This window comes from Scyliorhinus canicula, chromosome 17, assembly GCF_902713615.1.
Source record: "Scyliorhinus canicula chromosome 17, sScyCan1.1, whole genome shotgun sequence".
Lineage (NCBI taxonomy): Eukaryota > Metazoa > Chordata > Chondrichthyes > Carcharhiniformes > Scyliorhinidae > Scyliorhinus > Scyliorhinus canicula.
In genome coordinates this window covers 4,288,511-4,305,767 of record NC_052162.1, presented here as the reverse complement: position 1 = coordinate 4,305,767, position 17,257 = coordinate 4,288,511, and positions in this window count along the sequence as shown.

Sequence of the window (17,257 nt, the reverse complement as noted above, 5' to 3'; positions counted from 1 at the left end):
AGTAACTGCTGGCGCACATAGTTTGACCTGAGCCCTGCCATGTACACATCTCTGACAGCGAGCTCCATCTGCTGTTCGGCTGATACAGCTTGGTAATTACAGTCCCGAGCTAAAGCTTTTAAATCCCGCAGGAATTCATCTGACTCTGCGGGGCGCTGGCGGCGGGTCGTAAAAATGTGGCGCGCGTAGACCTCATTGATGGGCCTCACGTACATTCGATCTAGCATGGCTAGGGCCTCCGTATACGAGGTAGTACTGTTAAATTGAGTAGAGATACGGTGGCTCACCCTTGCGTGCAGTAGGCTGAGTTTCTGCTCCTCTATAGTTTCTAATGTGCTTGATTCAGCCAGGTAGGCCTTAAAACATCTGAGCCAGGCAGAAAGATTTATTTTGCCTCTGCAGCCTGCGGGTCGAGTTCTAGTCGATCATGTTTGAGGGATGACTCCATAGTCGTTTTCTTCAAGTTTCCTAAGACTATTAACTTGATGTGACCATCAATTCACAAGTCACATGGTTGGAAGTGAACAGTGGTTTTAATAGTCTAACAACTGAGCCTGCCTGCGACGAGATGAACTGGCAGCAGGCTCACAACTGCAGATCTTTATACTTCCAGTTAGTGGGAGGAGCCATGGGCGGAATCATGGGCATAGCCAAGTGTGGAGCCCAGTACAAACTCCTCATCTCCCCCTATGGGCAGAGCTGCGCATCCAGCAGGGGGCAGCAGAGCAGAGCTTCTGATTGGCTGTTCCGGGGAGATTTGCATACGTGCAGTGCGGTCAGCGTAAGTTGAAGGTGCACCTGCATCAGTGACCCGAGGAGTTCGACGGAAGTCAAGCATCCAGCAGGGGGCAGCAGACCAGAGCTTCTGATTGGCTGTTCCGGGGAGATTTGCATACGTGCAGTGTGGTCAGTGTAAGTTGAAGGTGGTTTGTGAAGGGGCTGTTCTCGAGTGACAGCTTTACCCGAAACACTACTTACGTAGTGTCTCCCACCCATCCTCCTCCTCTAACCAAAAAAAAAGTTCTGTCCGTCGGATTGCTAAACTAACAAGATTTTTATTTTTATTTTTCAGTAGTTGAGAAGTTAGTTCAGTGGGAATGGAGGCTAGGGCAGTTGAATGTTCCTCCTGCAGAATGTGGGAGGAAAGGGTCACCTCTAGTGTCCCTTCTGACTACATCTGCGGGAAGTGCACCCAACTCCAGCTCCTCGAGAGCCGCGTTAGGGACCTGGAGCTGGAGCTGGATGAACTTCGGATCATTCGGGAGGCGGAGGAGGTTATTGAGAGGAGTTATAGGGAGGTAGTCACACCTCAGGTAAAAGAAGGTAGATGGGTTACCGTCAGGGGAGGGAGAGGGAACCGGCAGGCAGTGCAGGGATCCCCTGTGGTCGTTCCCCTCTATAACAAGTATACCGTTTTGGATACTGTTGCGGGGGACGCCTTACCAGGGGTAAGCAATAGGGCACAGGTCTCTGGCACAGAGTCTGTCCCTGTTGCTCAGAAGGGAAGGGAGAAGAGGAACAGAGCACTTGTCATTGGGGACTCCATAGTTAGAGGAACAGACAGGAGGTTCTGTGGGAACGAAAGAGACTCACGGTTGGTGTGTTGCCTCCCAGGTGCCAGGGTTCGTGATGTCTCTGATCGTGTTTTTGGGATCCTTAAGGGGGAGGGGGAGCAGCCCCAAGTCGTGGTCCACATAGGTACCAACGACATAGGTAGGAAGAGAGATGGGGATTTGAGACAGAAATTCAGGGAGCTAGGGTGGAAGCTGAGAGCTAGAACAAACAGAGTTGTTATCTCTGGGTTGTTACCCGTGCCACGTGCTAGTGAAGTGAGAAATAAGGAGAGAGAGGAGTTGAACACGTGGCTACAGGGATGGTGCAGGAGGGAGGGTTTTGGTTTCCTGGATAATTGGGGCTCATTCTGGGGTAGGTGCTACCTCTACAAACAGGATGGTCTTCACCTGAACCAGAGGGGTACCAATATCCTGGGGGGGAGATTTGCTAGTGCTCTTCCGGGTGGTTTAAACTAATTCAGCAGGGGGATGGGAACCTAAATTGTAGTCCCAGTGTACAGGATGTTGAGATTAGTGAGGTCAGGGATAGGGTTAAAAGTTCGAAAGAGGGCACCGGCAAGCAGGACGCTGGTTTGAAGTGTGTCTACTTCAACGCCAGGAGCATCCGGAATAAGGTGTGTGAGCTTGCAGCATGGGTTGGTACCTGGGATCTCGATGTTGTGGCGATTTCGGAGACATGGGTAGAGCAGGGACAGGAATGGTTGTTGCAGGTTCCAGGATTTAGATGTTTCTGCAAGAACAGAGAAGATGGTAAAAGAGGGGGCGGTGTGGCATTGTTAATCAAGGAAAGTATTACGGCGGTAGAAAGGACGCTTGAGGACTCGTCTACTGAGGTAGTATGGGCCGAGGTTAGGAACAGTAGAGGAGAGGTCACCCTGTTGGGAGTTGTCTATAGACCTCCGAATAGTTCCAGAGATGTAGAGGAAAGGATTGCAAAGATGATTCTCGACAGGAGCGAGAGTAACAGGGTAGGTGTTATGGGGGACTTTAACTTTCCAAATATTGACTGGAAATACTATAGTTCGAGTACTATAGATGGGTCAGTTTTTGTGCAGTGTGTGCAGGAGGGTTTTCTGACACAGTATGTAGGCAGGCCAACAAGGGGCGAGGCCACATTGGATTTGGTACTGGGTAATGAACCCGGCCAGGTGTTAGATTTAGATGTAGGTGAGCACTTTGGTGATAGTGATCACAACTCGGTTATGTTTACTTTAGCAATGGGCAGGGATAGGTATATACCGCAAGGCAAGAATTATAGCTGGGGGAAAGGCAATTATGATGCTATTCGGCAAGATTTAGGATGTATAGGATGGGGAAGGAAACTGCAGGGGATGGGTACAATCGAAATGTGGAGCTTTTTCAAGGAACAGCTACTGCGTGTCCTTGATAAGTATGTACCTGTCAGGCAGGGAGGAAGTTGTCGAGCAAGGGAACCGTGGTTTACTAAGGAAGTTGAAGCACTTGTCAAGAGGAAGAAGAAGGCTTATGTTAGGATGAGACATGAAGGCTCAGTTAGGGCACTTGAGAGTTACAAGTTAGCCAGGAAGGACCTAAAGGGAGAGCTAAGAAGAGCGAGGAGAGGACACAAAAAGTCGTTGGCGGATAGGATCAAGGAAAACCCTAAGGCTTTCTATAGGTATATCAGGAACAAAAGAATGACTAGAGTAAGATTAGGGCCAATCAAGGATAGTAGTGGAAAGTTGTGTGTGGAATCAGAGGAGATAGGGGAAGCGTTAAATGGATATTTTTCGTCAGTGTTTACACTGGAGAAAGACAATGTTGTCGAGGAGAACACTCAGGTTCAGTCGACCAGGCTAGATGGAATTGAGGTTCAAAAGGAGGAGGTGTTAGCAATTTTGGAAAATGTCAAAATAGATAAGTCCCCTGGGCCAGATGGGATTTATCCTAGAATTCTCTGGGAAGCCAGGGAGGAAATTGCAGAGCCTTTGTCCTTGATCTTTATGTCGTCTTTGTCGACAGGAATAGTGCCGGAAGACTGGAGGATAGCAAATGTTGTCCCCTTCTTCAAGAAGGGGAGTAGAGACAACCCTGGTAATTATAGACCTGTGAGCCTTACTTCGGTTGTGGGTAAAATGTTGGAAAAGGTTATAAGAGATAGGGTTTATAATCATCTTGAAAAGAACAAGTTGATTAGTGATAGTCAACACGGTTTTGTGAAGGGTAGGTCATGCCTCACAAACCTTATTGAGTTTTTTGAGAAGGTGACCAAACAGGTGGATCAGGGTAAAGCTGTTGATGTGGTGTATATGGATTTCAGTAAGGCATTTGATAAGGTTCCCCACGGTAGGTTATTGCAGAAAATAAGGAAGTATGGAATTGAAGGTGATTTAGCAGTTTGGATCAGTAATTGGCTAGCTGAAAGAAGACAGAGGGTGGTGGTTGATGGCAAATGTTCAGCCTGGAGTTCAGTTACTAGTGGTGTACCGCAAGGATCTGTTTTGGGGCCACTGCTGTTTGTCATTTTTATAAATGACCTGGAAGAGGGTGTAGAAGGATGGGTTAGTAAATTTGCAGATGACACAAAGGCCGGTGGAGTTGTGGATAGTGCTGAAGGATGTTATAGGATACAGAGGGACATAGATAAGCTGCAGAGCTGGGCTGAGAGGTGGCAGATGGAGTTGTTTAATGCGGAAAAGTGTGAGGTGGTTCACTTTGGAAGGAGTAACAGGAATGCAGAGTACTGGGCTAATGGGAAGATTCTTGGTAGTGTAGATGAACAGAGAGATCTCGGCATCCAGGTACATAAATCCCTGAAAGTTGCCATCCAGGTTAATAGGGCTGTTAAGAAGGCATATGGTGTGCTAGCCTTTATAAGCAGGGGGATTGAGTTTCGGAGCCACAAGGTCATGCTGCAGCTGTACATAACTCTGGTGCGGCCACACCTGGAGTACTGCGTGCAGTTCTGGTCACCACATTATAGGAAGGATGTGGAAGCTTTGGAAAGGGTTCAGAGGAGATTTACTAGGATGTTGCCCGGTATGGAGGGAAGGTCTTACGAGGAAAGGCTCAGGGAATTGAGGTTGTTTTCGTTAGAGAGGAGAAGGCTGAGAGGTGACTTAATAGAGACATATAAGATAGTCAGAGGGTTAGATAGGGTGGACAGTGAGAGTCTTTTTCCTCGGATGGTGATGACCAACACGAGGGGACATAGCTTTAAATTGAGGGGTGATAGATATAGGACAGATATCAGAGGCAGTTTCTTTACTCAGAGAGTAGTAGGGGTGTGGAACACCCTGCCTGCAACAGTAGTAGACTCGCCAACTTTAAGGGCATTTAAAGTGGATAGACATATGGATGAAAATGGAATAGTGTAGGTCAGATAGGCTTCAGATGGTTTCACAGGTCGGCGCAACATCGAGGGCCGAAGGGCCCGTACTGCGCTGTAGTGTTCTATGTTCTATGTTCTATGTTCTAACTGCTCGTATACCGAGCTTACAAAGACACAACACATACAGTGTAACACAGTGTGAATTACTAGGATTGTGATTCACCACACAGACCCTCAGTTGTAAGCAGTCTGAACTCCCAATGTAAGATCCAGACATTGGGAGGGAGCTGCCTGTGCTGCAATGGAACCTGGGACATTAGATTGGGCCTCACGGTAGCATGGTGGTTAGCATCAATGCTTCACAGCTCCAGGGTCCCAGGTTCGATTCCCGGCTGGGTCACTGTCTGTGTGGAGTCTGCACGTCCTCCCCGTGTGTGCGTGGGTTTCCTCCGGGTGCTCCGGTTTCCTCCCACAGTCCAAAGATGTGCGGGTTAGGTGGATTGGCCATGCTAAATTGCCCATAGTGTAAGGTTAATGGGGGGATTGTTGGGTTACGGGTATACGGGTTACGTGGGTTTAAGTGGGGTGATCATTGCTCGGCGCAACATCGAGGGCCGAAGGGCCTGTTCTGTGCTGTACTGTTCTATGTTCTATGTTCTATACTGCATCAAAGCTGGGCCCACCTGTCTGCTCCTGGAGTTAGCTGCCACTAACACACTGGAAAGTCTGGGCTCTGTGCTCTGTTCCCCGTTCCATTCTCAGGTTCCTTGACAATGACTGTCGGGTTTATGGCAAGCCTGTCAATGCACCAAACATTTCATTGTGAACACCCAAAAGTCTGTTCCAGCAGCTGCCCTATAAAAGACCTCAGGTGAATCTTCTGGGTAAGGCGGAGGTGGGAAAAGAAGAGTTCCATGCTTACACTATCTGCTGTGTATAATTCAGAAGAGATGATGGGATGAAAGGGAAGTGGTGTATGAGAAGGGAGATTCGATACGAGGATATAATTATCTTCATGGTTTCAGCCTTACCACTGGCTACAACTTCAGTGTGGCCATTCCAATAATGGCCAGCACCATACCCTCCATGAGGTACAAGACGTAGAGGTACACCTGGTCCCCATCTAGTTAGTTCCTGCTCTCTATTGTCCTTTGCGAGAGAGTGAATGAGCATCATGGAGTCTGCTGGGTGATGCAGTTGTCACGGTGCTCCTTCCAGGTCCTTGGAGCTTGACCCCTCACAATGACCTCTACTGTCTTTTGGACACACTTACGGATACAGGACATCTTTCCTACTTTCCGTCTCTTTCACAATGGCCTCCAGTACAGTGTTGGAGAATGCCGGGGCTCGCTCTGTCCCACATTGTGTCGTTCTTCATTGTTTCCCAGGTCAGATTCACTTCCTACATGACTGTCAACCCCTGTCTCAGTCACGGTACACTTCCCCTTTAAGGGACACAGGCTAGTTACAATCAGAGCAGGTGAGCTTTAAGTGACTACTTGGGTCCCTCCTCTTTAGCCAATGAACAACATGGTTAGTGCGAGTTACACACCAAAATCACTGAAATGAGCAAACAGAATGAATTTGACATGCTGCACAAACCAACAGGCACAGGTCAATCACACGTCACCAGTCCACTGCCATTTACAGGAGTTATCTAATTTAACTCCCGCTGTCATCCATTGGCCACATTCTCCTACTTACCCAGTGCAAAACCAGTACCAATGATTCCAATAAGCTACAAATTGCTCACAGATTTTTATCCTCCCTGCTAATGTGGAAGTACTTCTCAGGAAATCAATTGGTAGAATGAAATAAATTTTTTATTTCCAGTTCTTCCTATTTATTTCTTTCAAAATGTTTCCAATTAAGGGTCAATTTAGCATGGCCAATCCATCTACCCTGCACATCTTTGGGCTGTGGGGGTGAAACCCACGCAGACACGTGGAGAATGTGCAAACTCCACACGGACAGTGACCCGGGGCCAGGATTGAACGCGCGTCCCCAGTGGCTTGAGGCAGCAGTGCTAACCACTGCGCCACCGTGTCGCCCTTGTTGAAGAGGTTTATGAAGGAAGTTCCAGACCATTGATTACTGTATTTATTCCATTTCAATGGTGACAATGCTTCAAAAAGTATGTAGTTGATTATAACGTGTATTCAGACATCCAGTGAAGATTGCGAAAGCTGCTATAGAAATAGGTGTCTTTTCCTTCCTTTGCTTTAATAGAATCATTACAGGCCATTCAGTCCATTGGGTCTGCACCGGCCCTGCACCCTACGAGGTGCAAGGACTCACTCTCTCCCTGTAACCCCAGCTAATTTTTGGGGGCAATTTAGCATGGCCAATCCACCTAACCTGCACATCTTTGGGCTGTGGGAGGAAACCCGCACAGATACGGCTTTCTTCTTTTTGAGATACCTGGAATTCCTTTTTCATTTTCATCCTTGAGAGAGTAAATCCATCATCATATCATGAGCAACGGACACCCAAACGGTGTCAGGTGACAGTCTTGTTGCTTACTCTCTGGATGGGAATGACAATACAATCCTTTCCAAGCCTCAGATCCGCAGGACAGCTATCGGAAACAAGGAACAGGGCAGCCATGCACACAATACAGCCTGCTTTATCCATCAAACAAACAGCACACCCTGCTGTACACAGCGTTGTTGTCTGGGCACTGAGCCAGATGTAAAAAGGGAAGTGACAGGTATGATTTTTACAATGTAATCTTTTTTTTAAAGTTTGACAGTTTTATTGCGAGAGGAAAAAAACTGACAACACAATTTCCCATAAATGGCAGTGTTCAATTTCTAACTTTGTAAAGCTCCCTCGACCCAAAATATTTTTCCTATTTTCCTGAAAGTGCTCTCAGTATCGTTAAGTGTCTCCCCTCTGACTAAACGTTTTAATACAATGAGACTAGCACAGGAAGGCAAGTGACTTGTATTAAAAATGTCAGGCACAGTGGCAAATAATTATTTTCCATACCTTCTACCTTATATTTTGTTTCATAATATTTTTTATTCATTCATGAGATGTAATGGTCGCTGGCTAGGCCAGCATTTATTGTCCCTCCCTAATTGTTGTTGCGAATGTGGTGGTGAGCTGCTTTCCTGAACCGCTGTAGTCCATATGGTGTAGGTACACCCACTGTGCTGTTAGGGAGGGAGCTCCAGGACTTTGACCCAGTGACAGTGAAGGAACGGCCGATATATTTCCAATTCCGAATGATGTGTGGTTCAGAGGGGAGCTTGCAGGCAGTGATGTTCCTGTGGATCTGCTGCCCTTGTCCTTCTCAGTGGCAAGGGTTTTGGGTTTGGAAGGTGCTGTCTAAGGAGCCTTGGGGCTCCTGCAGTGCATCTTGTAGCTGATGCACACGGCTGCCACTGTGTGTCAGCGGGAGGGAGTGAATGTTTAAAGTGGGTAATGAGGTGGCAATAAAGCAAGCTGCTTTACCCTGGTGGATGTTTTTTTTATTTACAGGATGTGGGTGTCGCTGGTTAGGCCAGCATTTATTGCCCATCCCTAGTTCCTCTTCAGAAGGTGGTGGTGAGCTGCCTTATTGAACCGCTGCAGTCCATCTGGTGTAGGTACACCCACTGTGCTGCTAGGGAGGGAGTTCCAGGATTTTGGCCCATTGACAGTGAAGGAACGACGATATATTTCCCAGTCAGGATGGTGAGTGACTTGGAGGGGAACCTCCAGGTGGTGGGCTGCTCTTGACCTTCTAGATGATAGTAGTTGTGGATTTGGAAGGTGCTGACTAAGGAAAGTTGGCGAGTTCCTGCAGTGCATCTTGTAGATGGTACACACGGCTGCCACTGTTCGTCGATGGTGGAAGGATTGAATGTTTGTGGAAGGGGGAACAATCAAGCGGGGCTGCTTTGTCCTGAGTGGTGTCCAGTGCCTTGAGTGTTGTTGGAGCTGCACTCATCCAGGCACGTGGAGAGTATTCCATTACACTCCTGACTTGTGCCTTGGAGATTGTGGTAGTCACCACTGGTGTATTATATTGTGTATATGGGTTTTACGGTGAGGCCCCTGTACTACAGATATGGGGGTCCCTGCCTGCTGGCTCCGCCCAGTGGGTGGAGTATAAATATGTGTGCTCTCCGTACAGCAGCCATTTCGTCAGCTGCTGTAGGAGGCCACACATCTCAGTGTAATAAAGCCTCAATTACATTCTACTCTCGTCTCATCGTAATTGATAGTGCGTCAATTTATTACACAGAGATTTTTCAGAGATGGACCTCCGCATCAAGCTGGATTGCTTGAAGCTGCATCCTTAAGCAGACAACGCCAAAAAAGACTTCAAACATTGGCTAGCCTGTTCTGAAGCATACATCGGTTCTGCGCCAGACCCAATCCCAGAAGCTCCAGATTCTGTACACGCGACTGAGCTCCAACGTTTTTCCCCTCGCCCAGGACGTGCCGACCTACGCAGAAGCCATGGCCCTACTAAAGGAGAATAACGCTCAGCGGACCAACAAAATCTATGCCAGACACCTCCTCGCCACACGGCACCAACTTCCCGGTGAGTCTGTGGAAGGTTTCTGGCGTGCCCTGCTCGCCCTGGTGAGAGGCTGTGACTGTCAGGCCGTTTCGGCCACTGAACATTCGAATCTGCTGATGAGAGACGCGTTTGTTACGGGCATAGGGTCTGACTACATCCGCCAGCGCCTCTCAGAAGGGGCCACGCTCGACCTCGTGGCGACCAAGAAACTAGCGCCCTCGCTTACGATTGCCTCACACAATGTACAGGCTTATGCCCCCGAATGCGTGGCCCACCACCCTGTGCATCGTGGACCCCGCCGACGGCCACACCATCGTGGTCCCCATCAGCGACCGCCCTCGGCCAACCCCACGCCTGTGCCGCGTGGCAGCCAACCAATCCCGGGGGACCCAAATGCTACTTCTGCGGATAGACAAAACACCCGGGCAGCGCTGCCCAGCGCGGAGCGTTCTCTGCAAGGCTTGTGGCAAGAAAGGACATTTTGCTGCAGTGTTCCAGGCCCGCTCAATCGCCGCTATTGTCCCTGCATCCTCCATGTGCGGCCAGTGGGCGCCACCATCTTCCCCTCCTCGGACCATGTGCGGCCCGTGGGTGCCGCCATCTTGCCTGCCCCAGGGTACATGCAGCTCGTGGGTGCCGCCACCGTACCCGCCTCAGGACCCCTGCCCGCCAGGCACCTCATCAGGCCGCTCATCGCCTGCAACCGCCAACAATCAGCTACACCCCCAGGGGCAACGGGCAGGTGGAGCGGGAGAATGGGACGGTCTGGTGGGCCGTCCAGCTGGCTCTACGGTCCAGAGATCTCCCGGCTTCCTGCTGACAGGAGGTCCTCCCTGACGCACTTCACTCCGTTCGGTCGCTCCTGTGCACCGCAACTATCGAAACCCACCATGAACGTCTCTTTGCCATCCCCAGGAAGTCCACCTCCGTGGTTTAGCTCCCAACATGGCTGGCAGCTCCAGGACCCATTCTCCCCTGTAAACATGTGACTCCACAAGGTGGACCCATTGGTTGAGAGAGTACAGCTACTCCACGCCAACCCGCACTACGCTTATGCAGCGTACCCCGACGGCCGCCAAGACACAGTCTCCCTCAGGGACCTGGCACCGGATGGTTCCCCACACATACCCCCCTCTGCCCTGGCGCCACCTTCCCTTCCCCCGGCTCACCCCACAGCAGCCCCCACTCCAGGACAATCCGTCCTCCCCTTGCTCCCACCCGGGGTTGAAGAGGATTTTGACACACTCCCGGATTCACCGAAGACCATGCCGACGCCTGAGTCACCACCGGCACTGCGGCACTCTCGACGACAGATCAAGGCACCAGACCGTCTAAATTTGTAACCTTCTTTGTAATTCTTAAAAGCAATCTGTATGTATATAGTTTCCCACCACCCCCGCTGGATTCATTTATAATGGGGGGTGAATGTAGTAGTCACCACTGATGTATTATATTATAGGTTTTACGGTAAGGCAGGTACGGGAGTAGATCCTGCCTGGTGGCTCCGCCCAGTAGGCGGAGTATAAATATGTGTGCTCTCCGTGCAGCAGCCATTTCATCAGCTACTGTAGGAGGCCACACATCTCTGTGTAATAAAGCCTTGATTACATTCTACTCTCGTCTCGTCGTAATTGATAATGCATCAGAGATAGTGGACAGGCTTTGGGGGGGGGGGGGTCAGTAGGTGAGTTATTCGCCGTAGGACTCCTAGCCTTTGACGTATTCTGGTAGCTCTTTGCAGTGTCGATAGGCTGGCTTTGCCGTTATTGTTTCATAGATTTCATAGAATTTACAGTGCAGAAGGAGGCCATTCGGCCCATCGAGTCTGCACTGGCTCCTGGAAAGGGCACCCTACCCAAGGTCAACACCTCCACCCTATCCCCATAACCCAGCATCCCCACCCAACACTAAGGGCAATTTTGAACACTAAGGGCAATTTATCATGGCCAATCCACCTAACCTGCACATCTTTGGACTGTGGGAGGAAACCGGAGCACCTGGAGGAAACCCACGCAGACACGGGGAGGATGTGCAGACTCCGCACAGACAGTGACCCAAGCCGGGAATCGAACCTGGGACCCTGGAGCTGTGAAGCGATTGTGCTATCCACAATGCTACCGTGCTGCCATGGTCTGGTGCCTTGGTCGATGTCGGGTGGTCAGTCCTGTTTCATTCCTTTTGTTATAATCTGCCTGAATACGATGGCTGGGGACTATCCTTAGTGAGTATGAGATCCCCCAATGAGGGGGCGGGGAAATCATTAGCAGTTTCACTTGCAGAAATAACGCTGGCCAGAGTGGTACCAGCTAGAGTAGTGAAGCAGTGGTGAAGTATTTCTCCTGCTGTGTGTATGTAATTGGTAATAAAGTTAGTTCTCTTGGACTCTACAAACTCGTGCTGGATTCTTCATGGCCCTCACAAAATTTGTGTTTTTGTAGCGGTTGAATAAAACCCAGTGTCTGCTGGGCCATTTCAGAGGGCATTTACCTACATTACTGTGGGTTTGGAGTCACATGTAGGCCAGACCAGGTGAGGACGGCAGATTTCCTTCCCTCAAGGACATGAGTGAAGCAGATGGGTTTTTACAACAATCGCCAATGGTTTCATGGTCATCGTTAGACTTTTAATTCCAGTTGTTTCATTCAGTTTAAATTCCACCTTCTGCCGCAGAAAACTGGTTGGCAGACAGGAAACAAAGAGTAGCGTCTGTTTCAAATTGGCAGGCAGTAACTAGTGGGTGCCACTGGGATCGGTGCTCGGACCCGAACTATTCACAATATATATTAATGATTTAGATGAGGTATCTAAATATACACGGCGGGATTCTCCATTTCAGAGACTAAGGGTGCGATTCTCCGGCCACGTTGGGCTCTCGCTTGACTGCAACGTGGCCGGTCAATGGCGGGAAAGCCCCACAGCGAGCGTCCCGACAGCCTCCGCGCCTCGCGAGATTATCCGATGCCCCGTGAGAACATCGGAGTTGGAACCCTGCCCCAAATGGGCATGACCGAATGACAAACATGGGAGAAGGTCGTAAACCTACTTACGACCTACCTGCCCGAGATCCACCGGCCTCCCACCATTCTCCGGCCTCACCATGGACACTGCAGCCACACAAACCAGGCGGAACGGCACCCGGGGGGGGGTCTGCTGGGTCACTGGAGACCCCTGGGTGGTCAGGGTAAATGCAGGGTGGCTCCCTGGCGCTCCCCCGGAATGTGGGCACCTTGGCCCTACCCAGCTGCCACCTTGCCACTGGCACCCTGGCACTGCCAAGATGCCCGGATGGCACTGCCAAGCTGGCAGGAGCATTGCTTGGGTGCCAGGGTGGCACTGCCAAAGGCCGGGGGCAAGGGGGTCCATGCCCATGAAATGAGGGTGGGGGGGTTGAAGGGTGGGGAAGTGCCGGGCAAGTAAGTAGGAACCTCTGGGAGGTTTGGCGGAGATGAGTGGGGGTCCTAAAAGGGCAGGGGGTGCTGTAAGTGGGCTTGGGGGGGCCTGAAGTGGGGCGACCCCCAGAGACCCCAGACCGAGTGTCCTCACTGGGGGGTGTGGGGTAGTACCCATGTGTGTGTGTGGGGGGGGTGACGTTGCCCATGGGTGGGGGGGTGTGGGGGACCCACAAGCTCACTTAGAGACCATGGTATCCTTTCAAAAATGGCGGCCGATCTCTTGAGTTTAGCTTCCAAGTGCGAAAAACATTTCTGAGGGCGGGATTCTACGGCCACGTCCGCCCGAGGTCAATGGAGTTCTCCATTGTCCACGGCTCGCCTATGGCGATCATATAGCGGGCAGGGCGGGAGAATCCAGCCCAGGGATAGAATCGGTGATGTTCTCCAACAGCACAATTGGCGCCGTTCCCAGAGCAATTCATCAACCATTAACGGGCTAGCACCGCCGCCACGTGGAACACGATCAATTTCAAAATGGTGTCCGATTTGCCGGGGTCGTGAATGAAACTCGAGGTGCTGAAAAGCTTCCGCCACCTATCAGCACCTCACTCCCAACACACACACATCCCAGCCAATAAGATGGCAGCAAGGAGAGCATCTCCCCGATTCACTGACTTGGAACTGGAGACCCTAATGGATACGTTGGTAGAGAAGGAGGGCCACCCTGTACCCTGGGTGGGAAGGAGGCTGTCACCCACCACCAGGCACCAGGGCTGGGCACAGGTCAGAGAACCCATAAGCACTGTGGGCAACACCGCCAGGACTGGCCATCCAGAAACTGCATGACCTCCTCAGTGTGGCTAGGGTGAATAGGCAGCAATGTGTCCCTGACACTAACCCCTGACCCACACACCCGTAACCCCACACCTCCCCCCACCCACCCGGGTGATCGCCGGACCTGCGGCCCCTCACTGCAGCTGAGCAGCGGGGACTGGACCTGATTGATGGCCCGGGAGAGGGTGGTCACCAAGGCGGAGGTCGGCACGGGCGAGTAAGTGAGATTCCTACCCCCAACACTTCCATGCCACCCCCCCATCCCCCCACACCACCTCCATGCCACCCCCACCCCAATCACCCCCACCACCTCCATGCTACCCCACCCCCTCCACACCACCTCCATGCCACCCCAACCCCAACACCCCACACCACCTCCATGCCATCCCCCCAATCCCCCCCACCACCTCCATGCCACCCGCACCCCAACCCCCCCACACCACCTCCACCCCTAATCCCCCCACCACCTCCATGCCACCCCCACCCCAAACCCCCACACCACCTCCATGCCACCCCACCCCCTCCACACCACCTCCATGCCACCCCCACCCCAATCCCCCCACACCACCTCCATGCCACACCCACCCCCCACACCACCTCCATGCCACCCCCACCCCCCACACCACCTCCATGCCACCCCCACCCCAACCCCCCCACACCACCTCCATGCCACCCCCACCCCCCACACCACCTCCATGCCACCCCCAACCCCAACCCCCCCACACCACCTCCATGCCACCCCCACCCCCAATCCCCCCACACCACCTCCATGCCACCCCCACCCCAACCCCCCCAAACCACCTCCATGCCACCCCCACCCCCACCCCCAATCCCCCCACACCACCTCCATGCCACCCCCACCCCCAATCCCCCCCACACCACCTCCATGCCACCCCCACCCCCCACCCCCAATCCCCCCCACACCACCTCCATGCCACCCCCACCCCCACCCCCAATCCCCCCCACACCACCTCCACCCACACTGCTCCTCCACCACTCCACCACCCCAACCCCATCAAATCATCCCCCCAAACTACCCCCTACAACCTCCCTCCCCCACACTACCCCTCCAGCGATAATACATAATTATAATAATATAATAATCTTTATTATTGTCACAAGTAGGCTGACATTGACACTGCAGTGAAGTTACTGTGAAAAGCCCCTAGTCGCCACATTCCGGCCCCTGTTTGGGTCACAGAGGGAGAATTCAGAATGTCCAATTCACCTAACAGCACGTCTTTCGGGACTTGTGGGAGGAAACCGGAGCACCCGGAGGAAACCTACGTAGAAACAGGGAGAATGTGCAGACTCCGCACAGACAGTGACCCAAGCCGGGAATTGAACCCGGGTAACTGGCGCTGTGAAGCAACTGTGCTAACCACTGTGCTACCGTGCTGCCCTTGGGTCCTTGTATTGCCTTTGTGGCATTGAAGAAGTCCCGGGTGTGATGCTTGTCAGCGAGAAGTTGCAGCTCCTTAGCTTTCTCAGTTCACATTTGGTAATCAGGTGCTGAGAAATATGAAATTTCACCGACTGGCCCACCAGGACCAGGAATCTTTGGAGGCTTGGAATAGATGATGGGGTTGGGAACTCACTGATTGTCTTACTTTGAGTGGGCCCACCATGATGTCTTTGCTGCTCACCATATGACATATGAACCAAAGTTGGTGTTGGAGAATTCACACTTATCATTCAACATTAATCCTGCTTCCTGCAAATACTTCAAGACAACTACGAGTCTGCTGTTATGTTCCTTGACAGTCGTACCTTGGACAGGGACATCATCCATGTGGGAGATGCCTATTTTCAGATTTTTTAAGCTGGGTCACATTGTGCGCTGAAATATCACAGCTGCTCAAGTCATGCCAAAGAACAAATAATTGAAGCGGAATCTGCTAAATGGGGTGATAAGAGTTGTTATAAACTTAGCTTTCTCAGCTAAAGGAACTGTTGGCATTGAGTTTCGAGAGCGCTCTGCTCTTGGAGAGTCTGGTCAAGCTGTCGTTCACCGAGCGTGTCGGTTGGATTCCCCTCACTGCTCCCTTGTTGGGTTGTGTCAGGTCGACACAGATGTGAATGGACTTATTTGGCTTCAGAACGTGGGCTATCCCAGAATTCTGGGATTCCAGAGTTCTGTCAACTGAGTGAGGGGGAGATGACCCCCACCTTGGTCACCTCATCAGGTTGCATCATAAGCGGGTGCGATATTCTCCACGGCGTAAACAAGCACCATTGGCACCATTTTCAGTGCGATGCTGTCTTATGTTGCCCCAACCCAGTGAAAAGTTTTGAAATGGTTTTTTTTCAAATGGGAACCAGATCCTTACTGGTTAATCGTGTAGATCCTTTAGATGAGGTTGAGGTCAACACAAGCTTTCCTGCTGCGGAGAGGAAATTCTTGGTGGTAGAGTACGTGTAACATTTCCTATATGTGTTTGTATTTACAAAGAACAAAGAACAAAGAAAAGTACAGCACAGGAACAGGCCCTTCGGCCCTCCAAGCCCGTGCTGACCATGCCGCCCGACTAAACTAAAATCTTCTACACTTCCTGGGTCCGTATCCCTCTATTCCCATCCTATTCATGTATTTGTCAAGATGCCCCTTAAATGTCACTATCGTCCCTGCTTCCACCAACTCCTCCGGCAGCGAGTTCCAGGCACCCACTACCCTCTGTGTAAAAAACTTACCTCGGACATCTACTCTAAACCTTGCCCCTCGCACCTTAAACCTATGCCCCCTAGTAATTGACCCCTCTACCCTGGGGAAAAGCCTCTGACGATCCACTCTGTCTATGCCCCTCATACTTTTGTAGACCTCTATCAGGTCGCCCCTCAACCTCCGTTGTTCCAGTGAGAACAAACCGAGTTTATTCAACCGCTCCTCATAGCTAATGCCCTCCATACCAGGCAACATCCTGTTAAATCTCTTCTGCACCCTCTCTAAAGCCTTAACATCCTCTGGTAGTGTGGCGACCAGAATTGAACACTATACTCCAAGTGTGGCCTAACTAAGGTTCTATACAGCTGCAACATGACTTGCCAATTCTTATACTCAATGCCTCGGCCAATGAAGGCAAGCATGCCGTATCATGGAATTCACTGCCCGTGGAAGTAGTTGAGCCGGAAACATTAGGGACCTTCAAGCGGCTATAGGATAGGGACATGGATTACGGTAGAATGATCTTAATCTAGGACAATAGTTTGACACAACATCGTGGGCCGAAGGGCCTGTTCTGTGCTGTATTTTTCTATGTTTTCTATGTATGCCTTCTTTACTACATTCTCCACCTGTGTTGCCCCTTTCAGTGACCTGTGGACCTGTACACCTAGATCTCTCTGACTGTCAATACTATTGAGGGTTCTACCATTCACTGTACATTCCCTACCTGTATTAGACCTTCCAAAATGCACTGCCTCACATTTGTCCAGATTAAACTCCATCTGCCATCTCTCTGCCCTGATGTCTTTGCTTTTAGAGTGGAGCATTTCTTGTTCAATACCTTTGACCTGCAGCTTGGTGCCTCTTGCTCCATATAACTGTTGTCGGTGGTTTTCGATGTTGTTTCATTCGTAACAGTTCCTGATCCAACAGGACCATCACACGGACTCCTGCGTCTAATTTGAAATTTGTGGGGTGACCATTTAAAAA